The sequence below is a fragment of the Rhinolophus ferrumequinum genome, chromosome 21 (genome assembly GCF_004115265.2).
Source record: "Rhinolophus ferrumequinum isolate MPI-CBG mRhiFer1 chromosome 21, mRhiFer1_v1.p, whole genome shotgun sequence".
NCBI lineage: Eukaryota > Metazoa > Chordata > Mammalia > Chiroptera > Rhinolophidae > Rhinolophus > Rhinolophus ferrumequinum.
This window is the reverse complement of record NC_046304.1, coordinates 34,706,735-34,726,767: the sequence shown is the minus strand read 5'-3', so window position 1 is coordinate 34,726,767 and position 20,033 is coordinate 34,706,735. Positions and strand designations below refer to the sequence as shown.

The window sequence follows — 20,033 nt, the reverse complement described above, 5'->3', positions numbered from 1 at the left end:
TTAGTCCTGACCATTTATTTCTATTTGGAATTATTTCAAGTCTAACTCTTTAGAACTGCTTGAAAATGCTGTCCTGATATGTTGGCCTTGCGCCCTGGAGTAAGGGTTGGAATAAGGGGAGGTGGAAAAGAATCCTTACGCAGAGACAATTTGGTACCTTTTTTAAGGGAAGCCTGCCTTGGTTTTTCCCAAACTTGCATAAATACAACTTCCAAAGACCCCTTTTCCATGCTGCGCAATATGTATGTTACCAGAAGCAGTGTCTTTTGTTGCCAGAAGCAGTTTTTGTTGAATGCATCAACTTTCACTATATTCTTAGCCACTCTTTCTTTTATGCCAGTTTCAGATATCAGTTAACAGAACCCTTAAAGAACAGATGTACTGAAGAAATGCATCAATTTGTTATTTGCTACAGTTTGGGGGTGCCTGTCCTATGGGTTTTTTAGCCAAAGGCTTATATGTTTCCCAAGAGAAATTTACTTTCATGAGAGAAGAAAATTGAGGCAAATCACTGCTGTTAGACCCTGAAGTCAGAGACACTGGTTTGTTGTCCTTCTGTACATGTGAAGAAAAAGCCCACAGTTACAGAAACAGTCGTCTTTCAATCCATCTCTCATTCTTTCCCGGTGTGAAAAATTACAAATGAAACCAAATTTTTCTCTGTCAATAGAATGTGTATGATTGCAGCTGTTCATATTTTCACTCTAATGAAGGGCTGCACATTTAATTGTAAGATTTATTAGGTACTGTACATTGCTGTGTACATGCAAAACAGTTAATCGACATCTAAAATGCTGGTTGTTTATTCTGACATTAATGATCATATTTCTTAATTTGAAACAGAAAGCATTTGGGGAAAATGTATTTTGTTCCCTCCAAATAAGAAATTAATAAATTCAATGTAACAAGTAAAAAGGGCTGGAGAAAAAAGCAAAACAAAACTATTGATTTATAATTGTGAGGCTGGGGAAAAAATAAAGATGCTTTAAAAAAGTCCATAATCCCCCATTCTGCTGGAAACAAGAGAGTTGATTGCCAGCTTTGTTTGATTTCACAGAGATCTCATACGAGGCTGGGTTCATAAACAGGTGAAATGATGGAGTTTATTGCAATGCACATCAACACTGAAACTAAATAACTGTGTTGCCATCTCAGTCCCGCTGAAAGACGGATGGTAAACTTGACCTGCCGCTGGTACTATCCGATTGCCATTTTTTATTCCCCTTCGCCGCCCCCCCAGGCTGAGCCACGTTGAGTAAATGCATGTGCACGGTCAGGTCAGGCCCCGGGATCGGGTGAAACTCGGTTCACATTTGCATACAGGCGGAGCCTCACAATGAAAGCCCATCTGTTCCCGTCTCGGAGTACAAATCGAATGTCACCCAACTCACTGCAAACGACAGCAGCATGGCCATTAGATGGAGGAACACTCAGCTCAGGTTACGGATATGGAACTGCTGATTTGGGTTTAAATACCTGATAACTGAAGACTTTTCATTATATGTGAACAAAGAATGAACTTTGAACTGCTCAGGAGATACCCTCTCCCCACACTGGGCACCCCTAGTTCTACCCATTACTAATACTTAACTGCGATATTTCCCACTGTTTCTATTTTTGTATAAAAATTAGCCAGGCTGAATGTCACAATGTCCTAAATAATTGCCTTTTTTGGAAGGGGTAAGGGTAAGAGGTGGAGCAGCAAGGGATGTTGTAAATAGAAAATGAACTCTGAACTCTATATGCCCCCAAAGGTCATTAATATCGTGGCAATTTTGTTCCTTGAACTTCTAAATTTTACCAGGGTGGAAATTTTAGTTGTTAGCATTTAACCAAAGTGTGAATTGCCTCAGCCTTTTATCCCTCCCTCCCAAACCCATTCAGTCAAGTGAAGCACCTGTCTCTTCTCCACTCACAGGCCTGTTTATTCCAAAATAGTTTATCCCAAAATAGTTTATCAATCACGATCTATGTCAGAGATTGTTTTTTGTTGTTGATAAAATTTGGCAAGTATCTTTGAATTTAGACAGAAATCCCATCCATTCTGACACAAAAAGATAGAGTTGTTCAAGAAGAAACCCCAGGATAATAAGCCCATCCAAGCACTGACATGATAAATATAAGGAAATTTATTAGCAAAAATATGGATAGGCTTTCATCAAATGTCTTCTTGTCCTGTTTTATGGCAAGAATCTACTTCTATGACAATTTTTCTAAGGAGGATACAAACATCTGGGGTTTGGTTACTTGTATTTACATTTGAAATATTTCTGTATTCTGCTACATGAATCACTTTTAACATAAAAATACTCTTTCAGTCATTAGCCCAGCTTGTTTGAGCCCCAGTACATGTGTGTTTGCAGGTCCACACACATAGCTCCACTGTAGAGAAAACAGACTGGCTAGTTTTTCTTTTAACACTCATGCTTCTTGGTTTCCAGCCAGTAATAGTGTCACTTTATAAATTGCAAATGTAATATCTGATTGGATGAAACAAATATTTTAAAAACATCTGCAAGAACTTTCTTAATTTGCTTTAAGCAATTACATAATTTTTTCTTGCATATATTTCTCTTTCTTAGAACACTCACTAAAATAGCTTACAGAATTTAATGTGTTGGGGTTACACATGGAATCAGAATGTTTAAAGGCCATTGGGTCTTAAAGGCCTGGTCTCCTCAGCCAGGGTTTCTTTACCACTATGTGAAACTACGTTCTTATTGTTTCTCCTTTAAAAATAATACCAGGGTAAAGAAAAGATTTGAGGGCTTTTTCTTTTTTCATCCTATGCAAGAGCTTACGGTCAACCTTAATGGAAGTTCTACATGCATTAAAAGGGAGAATAGGCCCTTTGTTTCAGAAGAATGACAAAGACAAGGGTGAATTTTGGTTCCACTTTGTCAAGTTTAAGGGGAAACTGAATTCAGGATAAGAGAGTCCCAAACAACTTTCTTAGTTGTCTTCCCATTGCTTCTAGTCTTAAATTTAAAATATTGTGTTATCTTGTAACAAGTCAAGAATTTGCATTAGGGGACACATGGCCACGTGATTTCTTGGAGAAGGGCTGTTGATTTGCACTCCCTGCAGCTGGGGGTCTTGTGTGTGATCAGCAACAAAGCAGGAGAAACCAACAAGCAGGGAATATAATACTCGAGGTATTCTTTCTGTCCATGTCAGAAGAAAACATCCCATCAAGAAGGTGTTACTGCTTTAATTCTATGTCCCTGAAGGGATATGAATGAGAAAGACTCTACTTATTTCAAAGTGATAAAATAACTTGTTTATAGAAATATTGGTTGCTTGGTTTCTTGTCATGCTCTATTGGGGGGGGGGGGTGTGAACAGGAACCGAACCTTGAACTTAATTTCCCCTTTGAACTCGTGACCTTTGACAAGATTCCCCATGCGTTCCCCTTCAGACAAATTTCATCACAATTACAGTCCCTTCCACTTGAGTTAAAGATATATAATCATTGATTTGACCTAATTACCTGATACATCCCTTTCTTTGCAAGGTGAAAGCTAAATGTGTGAACAGAAGCTGACCCGTGAAGTTCTGGTATCCAATTTTTATTCTCATTATCATAAAACACTTTCAGTCTTACTCTATTTTTCTCAAGTTTTCTTTTGGCCCCTTCCCTGAACCCACTATTCCCTCAAATTCAACAATGCCCCCTAGGTTTCAAGCTGCTTGGCAACAGACCTTCAAATGCATTATGCACTACATGTTCAAAGTGTCATTTTTAAACAAAAAACTAAAGACTAACTCTGCATTAGAAAGTCGTCACTAATCCCTGTCTTTCATGAAAAAGTCTTCTGAGGAGATAAAAGAGTGGAAACTAGAAAGTTCCCACAAGGTTCTGAAATTATCTGACTTCTTAGCATCAATCTATTATGAATCAGACTCTCTCATAATTTACAAACTTCAAGTTATAAAGCGGACACAGGCAATATCAATAGAGTTAGTATAATCAATTTAAACTATGGGGGAATTGTCTTTTCTAAAGAAAATGTGTGTGTGGGAGGGGTCTGCTAAGTTTAGTGCAACAAATCCCAAACAAAGACTTTAATAAAAAAGCTTACATCATGGAATACATCCTATAGAATTAAATATGTGCTTTAAAAGCAAAACTAGAGTTGATAGAACTATATAAATTTACTTTAAAAATGAATTTGTATTTTTCTCTACCACAAGTTACATTTTTTAAAGAAATAAACTGAAACTGCAGAGTTTTCAATATTTGTCTTAGACAATTGAAAAATAAAAATAAATTACAAAAAGTTAAACAGCAAAGAATACACAAAGAAGGAGTCTGTTTTCACTTCTTTATGTCATAGTTTATATTCAGGGACATCATGTTCTCTCAGAAATGAAATGACAGTCAGTTTTCCTTCATGTCATGTTTGCATATCACTCCAAATGTTAACAGGCATTACAGGTGGAAGGGGACAAAAGGCTTGAAAAGAACACACAGTCAAATCACCTATTCATTTTGTGGAGCTACTTGTGTCCTCTCTTACAAAAATTAAACAACACAATAGTCAATGGTCTTATAATAGCTATGTACGGTGTCAGATGGGTAGTAGACTTGTTGGGGTTATCACTTTGTGAAAAGTGTAAATGTCTAATCATGATGTTGTTTTGTACACCTGAAGCTAATAAAAAATAAATTTAAAAAATTAAACAATACAAAAGTTATCCTTCACCTGATCACCATGGTGGACCAACATCCTGAGTTTCACTCTGAATAATTAGTTTTACTTAATGTTTTGAAACCAAAGGCCTAAACAAACAGGATAAGAAAATAAAAGTATGTGAACAAACTTTCTAAGTAGGAAATTATTACAGTGTGCACAGAAGCAAATCTTTAAAAGATTGACATTTTATGATGTCAACTTTAACTAGGGTTGGACAGACATTACTAAATAGGCTGGAAGGTTCCCATGATGCTGGGCCATTAAGTAGAGTTACTAAAGGGACCAGGTCAAATCTGCCTCTTTCCTTCACTTATAAAAGTACAAATTATAAAGAACTCTGAAGAATTCTCAAAAAATGCCTGATTTCTACTCCCACTTCTGCCCAAGGGCCTGAGGCATAACCAAGGAAATACAGAAGAGTGTCACAAAACTTTCTTGATGAAAGCAGCATATAGCCAGATGGCTGGGATCCATGTTAGAATTGCATCATTTATTTATAAAAACACTGCTTCTGACTTTTGTTTGGCTATCACAAGGACCTTTATCAATATATATTAATATTGGTATACCAGGCAAAACTCCAGGAAACAGAGAACTAGGATACAGATTCTATGACAGAAATAATGTATTTGGTATTATTCTGAACCTCAAGATAGTTCAATGTCAAAAAAGATGGATAGCAAAATATAATTAAAAGGAACTGTACTTACTTGCAGGTCAGAATTCTAGGCTTGAAAAGCAAATTTAAAATTTGCGCTCATATAATAATTTTAGGATTGACACAAACAAGGATAGAAACGCTATAGTAGAGTATTCAGAAAAAAAGGACAAATGTTATATTCCTGGGTTAGGAAGGTAATGTGAAATGATCCTCAACAGTCAAGATTCTTAATATGGTATCTGTGAACACTCTGAAATTATATGCAAATGTGCATGTGTGCTTGCCTGTGCGTGCTCATTTTTATAGCAAAAGGAACCACTGCTACATAGTGATAAGAAAAGGAATAAAAGCACACAAAAAATGATTATTACAATTTCCAGAGGAAAGATGTTGGGAGCCAACTAACAGCCACCATCATCTCTCACTTAGAACAGTGGTTTTCAAACTTTTGAAAATTGATTGCCCCAGTTGTAAATTTTTTATTAGACACAAAATATATGTGTATTAACTTATAAATTATATACATATACTACCACTACCACTAATCCATTAATATTAGAAATGCTTAATTTCACACATACACACATTCTAATATTTTCTTGTCATCTGCTGGTGGATCATCTAGTATACTTCACTCTGGTCTCTCCCCTCTTCCACTCCTATGCCCTTTAAAATCAAGTCTACAAAGAGTAATTAGAGAAATGTTCTAGAGATGTAAATTATATCATTCCAATCTCTCATTAAAACTCACTAGTTGCCATGATATGCAAAATAAAATCCAAATACCTTCCTATGGTTTAAAAGGCCCTCTTGGATTTAGTCTTTTCTGTCTGTTCAACCTCCTTTCTTCACTGTGTCTCACTCATTTAGTTCTAGCCATGCAGGTTTCTTAACTATTCCTTGAACTCTCTGAGATGGTTTCTACCTCAAAGCCTTTGCATGTGCTGTTCCTTCTTCCTGGAATGCACTACTTCAGATCTCTGCATGGCTTGAGCTCTCACTTCATTCAGGTCTCTGCTCAGAGTCCTCCTCTGGGAACTCTGTCTCAAAGAGTCCCACTGCCGCCCTTTTTCAGTCGTTTTCTATCTTTGTGTCCTCCAGTCTTTTGTTTTGTTTCAGATACATTTCCCCCAGTAAAATATGAACTTCATGTGGCTAGGGTTGTCTGTTTCATCTCTGTGTCCTCAACAACCAAGTCTAAGATCTAGCACACAGTAGGTATTCAATGATGAATGAATGAAAAATAGTCCAAGTAAACAGACATTCCATTGACAGACATTCCACTGCTGATCATTTGAAAATGATCCTCAAAAGAGTGTTCACATAACAGAGACCTACCACACAAAGATGAACTACCAGATAAACTATCAGCTAAAAATCAGCTCTCTCTTTTCTCAACTTCCCTAATGCTAAAACACACCTTCCTTATGGTATTTATTACTGTTTCTTTTTTTTTATGTTTGTAATTTTTTGCTTTTCCTTTTTTTAATTTCAGGTATACAAAACAACTTAGTGATTAGACATTTACATACCTCACAAAGTGATAATCCCAACAAGTCTATTACCCATCGGACACTGTACACAGCGATTATAATACCATTGACTGTATTCCCTGTGTTGTACTTTACATCCTATATTTTTTTGTATCATGCTTATTTGCACACAGATCTTCTCTCTGCTGTTAGTCTTTGTGGGGAAAATCCCAATTTCATCCTTTATCTTACCCCTCACCACATCCAACATGTAGCAAGTGCCCAGTCCTGGATTGTGGGTGGGGCTAACAGTCACGTTCTGCCATGACAAATTGAGGTTCAGTTGCTCATGCAGGAGTGAGGGGTGCCAGCCCCTTGGAGCCACTCTGAACGATGATCCTTGACTCTACACTGAGATGGATGTTCATGGGCATTCATCTGTTGACAAGGCTGAATGAAGAAAAAAGACTCACACTGGAAATGAATCTATGAAAAATCACCAATTCCTTGTATGATAATGGAGGAAAAAACTATCTCAATGTCAATAAAAGAATGATGAACACAAAGAGAGACTAAACTTAAGTTATCAGATAATCTTCATTTCTTTTTTCAGAGGTCAATTCCCAAACAGAAGTAGAAATATCACAAACATGACACTTAAAATAATAATGCTTAGTACATATATTGTATTGAATAAATGTAAGAAATCAAGTTATACAATAGGAACAATTTTAAGGATAATAAGATGAAAGTGATCAAAGGTTCAGAAAAGCAAAGTATAAGTCTATATTTAGACAGTAGGCTAGACATATAAAATGTCCATAAAAATCTCCTTTTGAAAGAAACTCAAATATAGTTGGACATGAATCACTTTCACATACCAAAAATTAGATAAAACTTGAAAACAAATGATAATAATCAAGTGACCACACTTCTGATCTTAGTATCATTATCTGTAAACTCGAGTAACGGAAATAAATAACTTGTTCAAGTGTCTTCTTATTTGAATTGTTATAATTATTATTATTACATATGTAATATATAATTATAAAATATATGCCTTTCTATGGCTTAAATGTCCCTCCCTTTTAAGTCATATAACATAATACTTATAACAATTTAAATAAAAATCTCGGTGGTTTTTTTCAGGATGCTTATGTATTTTATGTTTATTAATGACCAAGATCAGAACAAATGTTAAGCTCTCATGAGGCATTAAATGTAAAGGTATCATTGAAGTCGTCAAAACAGAGAAAATATCAAAGGTTAGAATAGAGATAGACCCTGAAGTACTTCAAGAATAAAATAAAATGGAATTCAAGGAAGAAAAAAATTGCAATCAACAGGTCTGGGAGAAAATAATCCAAAATATACATATCAATAAAAAGAAAAGGTTTAAAAAGCATAGTACTGTAAAGATAACATGGCAACAGAGAAGGGCAAATGAGCTGCAATATGACACACCAGCCAAAACAATACTTTTTAGATTTCATATACAGCACCATAATTCATAATGGCCTGGGAAGGCGTTTGTGTTTCTATATTCCTATGTAGGAATTGCCATATTGAAACAGACCACTGGTCCTTCCCTTTTGCCATGCTGCTCTGACAGTGAACAGATGTTTCAGAGGAAAGCTCTACTCTCACCAGCCCAAATCCAATAATACACCTAATGGTGCAATTCTATATCAAGAACATCATTTCTTTTTGACCTCAGCTGGCAATTATCTTCTACCCAAAGCAGGAGGTTGGCTCACTTTGATTTCATGCTGGGTGGCCCACTTAAGAGGTCCCACTTAAAATTACATCAAGGCTGCTATCTTCATTCGCTTAGCTTTTCTGACACACTAAACTACTTTCACAATTTGCTGTCACCACTATCAGTATTAAGCTCCCAGGGGTTTGGAATTATGTAGGTATAATACAAATGGTTGTACTGATACTAGCAACTGGTGTTTTAAAAAATCTTTGCTTTCATAAAAATGAAGGGTTTCTATTATCGGCTTCAATGTTTTTAAAGACTTGAGTATTCCCAATTTAATATAAATGCTCATCTTAAAGTGGAGACAAAAAGGAGACACAAACCTTTAATGTTTTCAAAAGACCATGAATACACAGAGTGGTAGAATAACCTTTGGATATTCTCTAGAACAAATGTATTGTTGGGCTTTGTTGTTGATTCCCCGACAGAATGAAAAAAGTAAACTAGATTGGAATGGCAAAAGGCAGGCAGGTCATCAGGAATGTGAAACTAGAGCTGTGTCTCAGTGGTTGCCAGTCCGCTGCAGGTTCAAATGTCCATTGCTGAAGCACTTCAGCCATAAATCCCAAGATCCTCTCCCCTACAGAGGAATCCCCCTTGGGAAAGAGCTTTACCTGCCACACCCTTTCCATAGGCCTGGAGAAGACAATTTAAGAATGAAAATCAGAATGACATTTAAGCTAATATGAAAGAATAGGTGACACCTTTTCCGAACTGGGAAAAAAATGACAAATTTGGAGAAGCCAATCATTTTATCCATCAGTGTATTCTGGACATACGAAACCAGATCATGGTGGCCATTGATGGTGCTGATCAGAACAGTTATATTAAAATTCTGAATATTGTGTTTGAGAGAATTCTGACTATTGTGAGAGAAGATGACTCTTCTCTTTCAATTAAAATTTGAAGCCTTGATAAGATAGCTTATGATTAAGTGTCTAAAATATCTCTTATATGGAAACCATCTACCAAATGGACAAATCATCCAAGGTCTTCTAGTAATCAACAGGTGAAAAAACTGAGGAGGAGAATTATCAGGATATTTCATGAGATAAAAGATCCAAAGGCATACAAGATAACCCAGGAACAAAAATCAAGTCAAAAGGAAAGAAGAGTGAGTTTCCTATTAATGATGTCACTTATACCTGGAAATAGTCTCTCGCGGTCCACAAATAACCAAGTAATAATTCAAGAATACGTTATCAGGAAAGACTTGGCCTTAAATATGAATTAAATGATCTCATTGGCTTTCTATATACCTTAAAAAGCCTTTAAATCCATTTTGAGAGCTAAAGAAATCCATATTATTACCTTAAACTTAAATTGATACTTCTAGACAAGTGGATCCTTCAAAAGTAAAATTTTCCTTTACTATTCTGGAAATAAGGTTGCAATAAAAACCTAAAACATGATAGACACTCATAGTATCCAGCACACTTATAAATGTTAAATAAAAATAAGTTTAGGAGAACTTTGTTAACTCCTAAAAATGGTAATAGTTACCGTAGTATAGGAAAGAAAGTAAGCTTCTCTTCAAAATCTTATTAACGCAAAGGAAACAGAAACAAAAAATTATGCCAACTCTATCAAAAGAAAAAGCATTTCTTCTTATCAGTAATAACTGGAGTTAAAAGAGCAATAATAAAACACGGTATAGTATATTTGAAAGTTGCTAAGAGTAGATCTCAAGTGTTCTCACCACAAAAAAAGAGAGAGTTAAGTGTGTAAGGAGATGGATGTGTTAATTATGTTAATCTTGGTAAATATTCCACAATGTATGTATTATGAAATCATCACATTATATACTTAAAACGTATGCAATTATATTGGTCAGTTATTCCTCAATAAAGTTGGGGGGAAAGAGCAATAATAAATACAATTCACAGATACTTAAAAACTCATTCAATTGTTATCACGCTGGTCAGGGAGGAGTAAAAAGCAGTGGTTATTGAACTCATTACACATCTAATGTTTTCTATTTCTAGTGGAAATCTGTGTATGCAAACTTAGGCCACCCAAGCCAAAGACAGGCATCCATATAATGAGAACTTTGGCATGTGAGGTCTCAGAATTTCTCCAGTATTTTTTTGCAGGATGTCACACTAATCAGTAATATACGTAGCAGTCTAAACAGGATGGCGAGGAAAAAGCAAGGGACTTCGATAATCAATAATCCAACCAAATTATAGAAGGAGCTACCCATTTGTACATGTTTTCCATTTACCCAAAAGCAGATAATGGTCTTCAAGAAATCATTCGGGCCAATTTCTTACCTTCCTAGATATAAATATGTAATTCATTCAAGGTGGTTAGCCACTCAATTTTAAAATATTTTCAAGGAATAATATTCCACAAAGATCTTTGGTGTCCAGTTCATCCTCTGTTTCATCATTTTCAAAGGTAAAATGCTCTCTCCAGTCCATCCCTCACCCTTCTCCCCTGCCAATGACATGAAAAGGTCCTTACCACTGCTCACCAATACCATGGCAACAGCCTCCTAACCTTGTTTCTAATGCTCCCTTCCTCCCAAAGCATAGATCTGATCATGTCCATTCATGATTAATTTTTTCATAGCTGCTTACCACTTACAAAACAAAGGTTAAACACAGTCTTCCCAATCCATACCTAAACTATTTTCCAGCTTTGTATCCTTCTGTTCCTATCTGAGCAGCATATGCTCCGATCATACCCAATCCCCAAACTCTACCTAAGAAAGTCTCTTTTCATATCTTCACTCATGTTTCATTATGTCTCTGGAATTACCTTTCTTTCATTTTTAATTGTTGACTGTACTTCAAGGCCTATTACCTTCTTGAAGTTTCTGTAGAATTTCCACTCAAGATGAATCTTATACTACTTTTTTCACTTAGCACATTACATAATTACCATGTTCTACCTTCATTACATTTGCACATGAATGCATTTGAAAGCTGCTTGAGGGCAGGGATAATCTTGCTCTTTCCTTTATTTCTCGGCATAAAGCTTGCACAGGAAGGCACTCATATGTTTGAGGAATTATGCATATTTGTATATGCATATCTATTTAGGCTCCCTTCATTTGAAATGTGGTTTATTGAGTGAGGGGCAAATTAGTACAATCTATAATAAAGGGAAGTTCACTAATAACTAAACTCAAGGTATAACAGAAAGAGTAGCCTGGATATTTATATTCTTCTAGTTTTGCTACTTACTGGCTATAGCTAGGGCAAGTCATAATATCTCTGAGCAAACGGCTGCTATACTCCTAGGCAACAAGTCTGTATTCCAGACAGGAAGAAGGATAAGGGACTGATGGATAGGTGAAGACAAGAGAGGCAAAGGGCTTTTCAGCTTTTTTATTTTGGAAGGAACATTTCCTCTAGTGACTTCATCTAACACCATGATGGCCAGAACTGTGTCTCATGGCCACCTTATGGCAGGTTTGTTTAAGAACGCACCTGTTTTCAGCTAGGCACATGGCCAGCTGTGCAAAATCAGGGTGCTGCAAGTAAGAAATAAAGTGAAATGGATGCTGATACACAATTAGTAGAGCCTGTTACAAATTAGAAGAGGGGAGATAGTGAAATCGCTGTTTTCAGACACCCGTAAAACAAAGCTAAAGAAAAAAACAGTCAAGCTAATGTGGACAAATTGCAGGAAAGACTCACAAGACTACATCAATCACTGGGTAGGGAAATGGCAGATGAGCTCCACGTGTAGCTAAGTGTTAGCTAACGTTCTTTTAGTACTGGGAAAATATACAAGAAATGTTACAGAATCCAAATTATACTTAATGGATTATGGAATTCAACAACCAAAGAAAAGTTTCTCACTAAGATCATTAGAAAGTGATCCTTGAAGACATTTGTCTACTGGGCTGTTCTGGGCAAGCAGGCCACAAAATTGGAGGCATTGTGATAGAAAACACTGTGACCTTCATTTTAAAATTTATTTATTTTTAAAATTGTTTAACAAGCATTTATTAAGCATTCCTATCTGAAAAGCACCGTAGCAGGTGCTGGAGGCTGGAGAAGGAAGAACAACACAAAGTTGAATTAGGCATTATCACTACCCTCACAAGAGATTATAATGAAGAGGCAGAGACATATGAAGGTCTGGCCCAAAAAGAGGGATGAGACAAACGATGCTGAGCGAGGATAGATTCCAAATGGGACCATAGGTGATGGAATGTCTGCTGCTCTAACACTGCCCCAGGCACAAGATAGAGGAGTCTTCCTAAATCTGGCGCCATATTTTATAGGACATCCAGCACTTAACAAACACATACAGTGTGTGCTGTTTGCTCCTTATATGTACTCAATGTCACTGTGGACTCTCATGTATCCTCTGCTGTTAGTGGACACTTATTCAATGTCATAACTAATAGCACATTCATTAAAAAGAAATGGACTTTCGTTTTTAAAAGTAACATGCGCATATCCCGAATTGTAATTCTTTGTTATTCCCAAATAAACGTATTTTGCTTTCAGAAAAAAAAAAGTAACATGTTCAAACCAGGAAACTTAGGAAATACAGAAAAGCACAAAGGAAGAAAACCATAATCCCGTAACACAGAGAAACCCATTATTAACATTTCGGTATATGCCCTTTCCATACGGTTTTGTAACCTGCCTTTTCCCCCTTAATATATCATGAACATTTTCCCATGACAATAACGACTCCACTACTCACAACATGATTTTTAACGGTTGCACTGCAGTCCATCATACGATGTACCATAATTTATTAAAGCAGTCCCATGTAATTAGACTTTAGATTGTTTCCAATGATTTGATATTCTAGGAGCTATACTGGCTTATTTCTTTAGAATCTATTCCTAGAAGTGAAACTTCTGGGCCTATGGCTCTGCACAATTTCAAGACTTTTAAAAAATAACATTCACTGTTTATTTTTATTGTAAAAATAATACATGTTCACTATACATAATTTAGAAATAAAAGCTTGTCAAAATACTCTTGTGAAGAACATTATAGTGTTTTTGTTCTATGCACACATACACATATGTTTCAAAAAATGGGAGCTGACTGTATGTGCTGCCTTAGAACTTTATACTTTCACTTAATAAAGTATGAACACCTTTCCATAACCATTCAATATTCTTCTACAAACATCACTTTTAATGGTTGCATATATTCCATTGGATAGCTGTAGCTCAGATATTCAGCCTGTTTTCAAAGTTGTGCTTTTATCAACAAGTCTGCAATAGACATCCTTGAACATCTTTATGTACATTTATTTTCTTAAAGTACATTTAAAGTTGAATTGCTAAGTCAAACAGCATTTATAATTAAGGTTTTTGTTTTGTTACATTTCTCCTCAATTTCTCTCTGGAAAAATTGTACCAAGCAATCTACCCACCTGCAGTATATGACCCCTTCCTACACTTTTGCTCAACGCTGAGTATTTTCACTGATTGCTGCCCAACCCTTGTCAGTCTGATAATAATATCACCTCCTCTGAGGCCTTCCCTGATTTCCGGTTTCCTTTCCAGGTGTAGTTATTGCTCCCTCCACTGTACTCTCATAACAGCATTTATGTTCCTCATTTTTAATGCTTAGTACTCAGTAATCAAATCACTCGTGCAAAAATTGTCTTCCCGACTAGTCTGTGTGCTTCTTGGAGGCAAGGGTCGCATTATTCACTGCCGTGGTCGCAGGGCCTGGCTGTGTCTGACACACTACAGGCACCAACGGATATTTGCTAGATGACTGTATAGATAACTGTTAGAACTTTACATGTTTTCCTATAGAAGATGCTGCAAGGCTTGTTTTCAGATTTCAGTTCCTGATATAATGTGCTGTGCAAGAATCCATAGGTATTAAACAAAAATAGGAAGTGTCCAGGATTTTTAAAGTACAATACAGTGGGAAGCGTTCATTAGTAGAGTCATCTTTATGGAGGGGAAAACAAGGTATATATTTCCAAACTTTGACCTTTCGTTTCAGAATCCTTGACAAAAAAGCTCTACCAGATATTTATAAGCCAAAAAGTCTTACTATTACAAGTAGCTTCCATTTTAAAAGGGAAATTGCTAATTAATGCTCACAAACATCCTTTGCATTGTCAAAAAAAAAAAACATACGCATTTCATCTTTTTGTCCAAACAACCTAGATCTACAAGTTCCAATCAAGTAGAATATGGGGAAACTTAAAAATACGTGTACGTATGTTATACTAATGTCATAACACTTTGTAATTCTTCCAAGGGTGTAAAGCATCAATAATTCCACCTTTATTATAAACAACCCAAAAGATGACCATCGTTGTACATACATCTTGCTCTTGCTAGAACTGTCCCGATAATGGAGGGAAACGCATTTGTTTATTTTAGCATGAGACAGACTAATTAGGCTGTCTGTCAAAATCTTCCTGTCCCATATTATTCTTGAAACCTTGATAAATTCATTTGTTTCAAAGCTAGGGAAACAGAGATGATAAAAACAAAAGGAACTATCATAGCCTATGGGAAACTGTGCGGGTCCAATGGCTCAGGCCCCTCAGTCTTCTGGAGCTTTGGAATTGATTGGAAATAGCATCTGAAAAGTTGTCATCTCTCATTGGAATATTTTCTTTCCTGCAAACTCAGTACCTCTATGAGTGAAGAACTGGTTTTGTTTAAAATGGTTTATCTAGACCCAATTCAAACACTTGGACATTACAGCTCACAGTATAAGTGCATTCATTGTTATGTTTGAAATCTTCTCTTTTTTTTAAATATTTGTTTTCATTCTTATACTGATCATAGATCAGAATTCAGAGCAGGACGTTAATAACAATAATTTCTTCTCATTGTTTTTTCCTGATTATTCCTAGTTCTGATGACCATAAACTCAAGCATTATCAAGATTTACAGAACACTCGGAACTTATTGTAAAGTTCTTCAATCCAAAATGCTTTCTTTCCAAAGAACCATTTTAAATGATGACCACAAGGGGTGTGATAAGAAAACTGAATGAGCAAAGGGTTTACGGACATTCAGAATGGACCATTAGGGTCAACACACAAAAGAGCAACGAGTGCGTATTTCTTTTCAAAACTGTTTAAATGTGTATCTTCCAAAGCGATCGCTAAATATTAAGCTAATGGAACACTCTTTCAATTTAAGTCATGAGACGAAGCGATAGACCAGAAAATAAATCATGGTTTTCAGATTGGGATTCCAATATACATACACCTGAATTTTTTTTCTTTTTAAAAATCTTACCCATGTAAAAATTTGTTAGGTTTTATAACTCTCTTTTAATCTACATGTTGCCCTTTACCCCTTACTTTTCCTTATAATTTATCCAATGAAAAACCTGGGGTGTTCTATTGGTAGGTTCCCACTGTCCCTCTGCAGTTTGGTAATTGCACACTCACGGGGCAGTTGGACATGTTTTTCTGTTTTTCCTGCAAATTGGTGGTTGAACCCAAAGGCATGATGACTCATGTTTGATGTTTTTTTCATGTCTCAGTTTCTTAATTTAAAAAATGGAAACCCACACATAAAAATATTACAGCTCACTGGGATATCTATACTTAGCACTGCAGAGTGAGTTGAAGGCTGAAAATGTGGTCAGAAAACTCAGACCCTGCAATGGTCCAGTTTCTGTCTGGGTCTCAGCTCTGCTATGTGTGAGCCGTGTGTGATCCCAGGCAAATCTCAGGCTCCGTTTCCTCACCTAGCAGACAAGAATAGCTACCGCTCACTTCACAAGATTGCTGTGAGGGTTAAATGGGGTCATGCATTCAAACAAGATTTTTAAACTTGAAAGTGCTATAAAAGTGTACAAATTAGTGACATCATTACTTGTTAGCAGGGGATTAAATACTTTCATAATGAAAAACTACTTAATGTTTTGGAGAATTAATTTCTTGAGAAAGGGTAGGTAAGACACTGACTCGACACAAGATGATCTTCATGGAGTAAGAATACCGCAAAGGAATAGATGATGGCCTCCCGGCCCCACCCTGGAAACTTACAGCCCTATGACTCAGGAGCTCTGTGAGTTCTGGGGATGAGAGCCTTGTAAGCTTCTACCATACACAAACATCACAGTACCATTTAAACAACTCACACTAAAGCCACTCATCAAAATGTCAAGTGATGATTTACAACAGGCAAACGCTAAAAAAAAAAAGTTGATTTTTTTATTTACCTTTCAATCTGTGCAAATCCATTAACTATGGATTCTAATGCTCTTCTTCAAAGCACTTCCCTTTTTCCATTCCACATCCTGTTTTCTCCCGGCTTCTCACATAAATTTACTTGAGAGCCCTCTGCCTATTCACCTACGCACACCTCTGACCTTCTTCTCAGCCACAGTCTATGTCCAAGCCTTCCTTTCTTCTCTCCCTTACCCACCCAACTTCCATCCTATCCATCTTTCAAGAAGTTTCTGAAATACTACTTCCAGGTTGTCTTGATTACCTAGTTAATAAGTAGCCATTTGTCTAGAGCTGCACCCTCCAATATGAGAGCCACTAGCTACATGTGGCTATGCAAATATATATTTAAATTAAGTAAATTAAAAAAATTAGTTTCTCAGCCTCACTAGCCACATTTTCAAGTGCTTGGTAGCTAGCCATTATAGAGGCTATTCTGTGTAACTATTACAGGCCATTGCCACCACTGCAGCAAGTTCTATGGACAGCACTGTGCTAAAGGCCCATTCCTTTCCGTCTTCTCTACAATTTTGGAAGACAATGTGGTGTTGTGGAACTTTGACATTAGAGGCCCTTTCGCTTTTGAATATGGGACTTAAAAGGGGAATATATGAAATTGTGTAAGGGGCTGGCACAATGCCTGCCGGACGGTAGGTGCGCAATTAATGGCAGCCGTTATTAATAATACTCTACTGCTTTCCCAAGTAACTCTAGGGGCTCTAATTTTTCCTTTTCGCAGTATACACAGTATCTGGAGGAGTAACAGCAAATGTTATCTCCTTTTCTGGGAGGCAGTGTGGTATATTGGAAAGATTATGGACCTTGAATGTACAGAAACTTGTTCGAACCCTCCTCTGGCAGTTTATTAGCTGAGGACCTTGGGCAACTTAATCTCTCTGATGCTCAGTTTCTTCATCTGTAATATGGGACTAATAATACCTACACTGCACTGTAGTAATAACAATTATAGATAATGTATGTAAAATACTATGTCTGGCATATGGTAGGCATTCCATAAATTTATCATAGAAAGTGGGTGCTATTAATTCACCTTACACAGTGCCATGTTAGATGCTAAGTAATGGTTGCTGTTGGTAACAAAGGACAGGCTAGTAAATCTTTTCTAGGATGATGTTATGCATTGTTTAAACACTTCACCCTAAATAGGGCTTCCTCTGGTATTCCTAGGGTAGAGCTGAACTAAAGTTTTACTCTATGGTATTATCAATTCCACTCATAATAGATCTCTTAAATTTATATGCTATAGGGAGAAAATCGAATATTCACAATTCATCAGACAGGCTTTAATTTACCATTACTCAGTAGCTCCTACTACTATAAAAGCATTTGTGGAATGGCATGCTGGATTGGAACTGCAAAGATTGGCATACAGAACTGTCACCATCACTGTCACCAACCAAGGCCGTAGCTTAAAATTTTCCTAAGGAGCAAGTCTGAAATTTCTGCCTTCAGAGCATGATCCAAAAATCACCACCTTTTGTTTTTCTATTTTAAAACAGAGATTGAAATGCATCCATGAGAAATTGGAGGGTGAAGGGAAAGAGAAGGGAAGCATTTGTATTCTTAGACCCTCTTACACATTCACGCAGTCAGGAGAAAGGCAAACAAGAACCGAGTCTCTCTTGTGTCTCGTAGTTGGTACACCCTAAGTGACAGCACATTTCAAGGAGTTGTTCCAATTGCTTGAGCTGTCTTGTTCTTTCATCTGCTAGAATGCTTGTGGGTCTTTCTAAAATATCCTTGGGGGAGGAAGTGGAGAGTGGTGAATCACCAATTTAATATCCAGGAGGGAAGGATGGAGGGAGGGAGGGAGGGGGAGCGGGGGGGGGGAGAGAGAGAGAGAGAGAGAGAGAGAGAGAGAGAGAGAGAGAGAGAGAGAGAGAAAAGAGTGGCCAAGTATCCAAATAAAGAGAGCTATGAGTTCAATAACCAGGATTATCCCATGGCAAGGATTCTGTTATCGTTGAGCACGATTCCTTCCTTTATCTCTCAGAGACAATCAACCTTTAGCCAGAGGAGTGTAACCTTAAAACCTCATAACTCAATTTAACATAGTGTTAAAGTTTGGGGGGATATTTGTCAGTGCTGGGGCTGATATAATCAGTCTGAGGGACCCTAGAACAAAGAGCAGTGGGTGAAGAGCATGTCACATTCGTTTCCTTGATGAACAAGGAGCTATTAGCTGCAGAGAAAGCATTATCTAGGTGAAGAATGATGTCGATTGTTTTAGCTGTTTCTCCTGAAATTGTGGAGTAGAACATAGGGTCCCAGTGAGTTAAGGAGCAGTTTTTGTTGCTGTGGTGTTGAGGATTTTTAAAAAATTAAGTTTAATTCGGGAGGGTATATAGACACATAGCTCTTCTTCCACAGCAACCAGAAATCAATTTGAGACATCGATCTCTTTTTAACCTTTGCTCTTACCTCATTAAATCAAAAAGTTTTAACATACTCAATCATATAAGACTTTTTAAAAGTCTAGTTGGGTTAAACACTAGCTTTTATGCAAAATTCAAGAAGGACCAGTTAATAAAACGTCCAACGAAGGTGATAATATATTCGTTGAGTATGTGGCTTTTTGAAGGGACAGGCACTATCTTTGAAATTTACTTCTCAATAAGTTATAAATTTTAATTGTGAACTTCTATGTAGAACATTATTTCTAAATTCATCTTCTCAATAAAATTGTTTAGCACTCTCAGTCTCTTCATATTGCTTTAAATTAATCACTTCCTCTTACTAGGTAACACTAAGTGGAAATGTAATCTATAAGGCATTTTTAAAAACCACCTCATAATTTTAATTTGTTTTTTAAAAAAACTACAAATATTTTTTAAAATTATGTTTGCTATTTAAAAAAAGTTTCTTTCTTTAATTATACCACTCAGAAGTTTATTATATTATTACAGCTTAAATAACTGATAACATTTATAAAAGAAACAATAGTAAGTCTTCTCTGAATGAAGGTTTTCTGGCTTTAGATGTAAATTTTAATTCTTATTTTTGCTGAATAGCCTTATTTTTATTATTTCTTTCTACATGTTCTCTGGATGTGCTGGACTATGGGACTGATAATTTAAGTTCACATCTTAGAAGACCAGGAAATTTCCTGTAACAAACTCATTAAAATATATTTCAAAATCTGACTCAGACCACAACATAAAGTATCTGCTTTTATCATTTAAAAAATGACCAGCATATTTCATTTTAAAAGGATAGTAAAAGTTTCTTAATCAAAAACTTCTCAGGGATTTTTTTACCACATGGATTTACTGCAA

The 20,033-nt window shown here is 36.4% G+C and overlaps 1 protein-coding gene across 1 annotated transcript in view; it reads right to left on the bottom strand.

Annotated features, from left to right (window-relative positions):
- The window catches only part of SKAP1 (src kinase associated phosphoprotein 1), a 277,253-nt gene that overhangs the window by 164,379 nt on the left and 92,841 nt on the right, over nt 1-20,033 (bottom strand). The window lies entirely within an intron of this gene.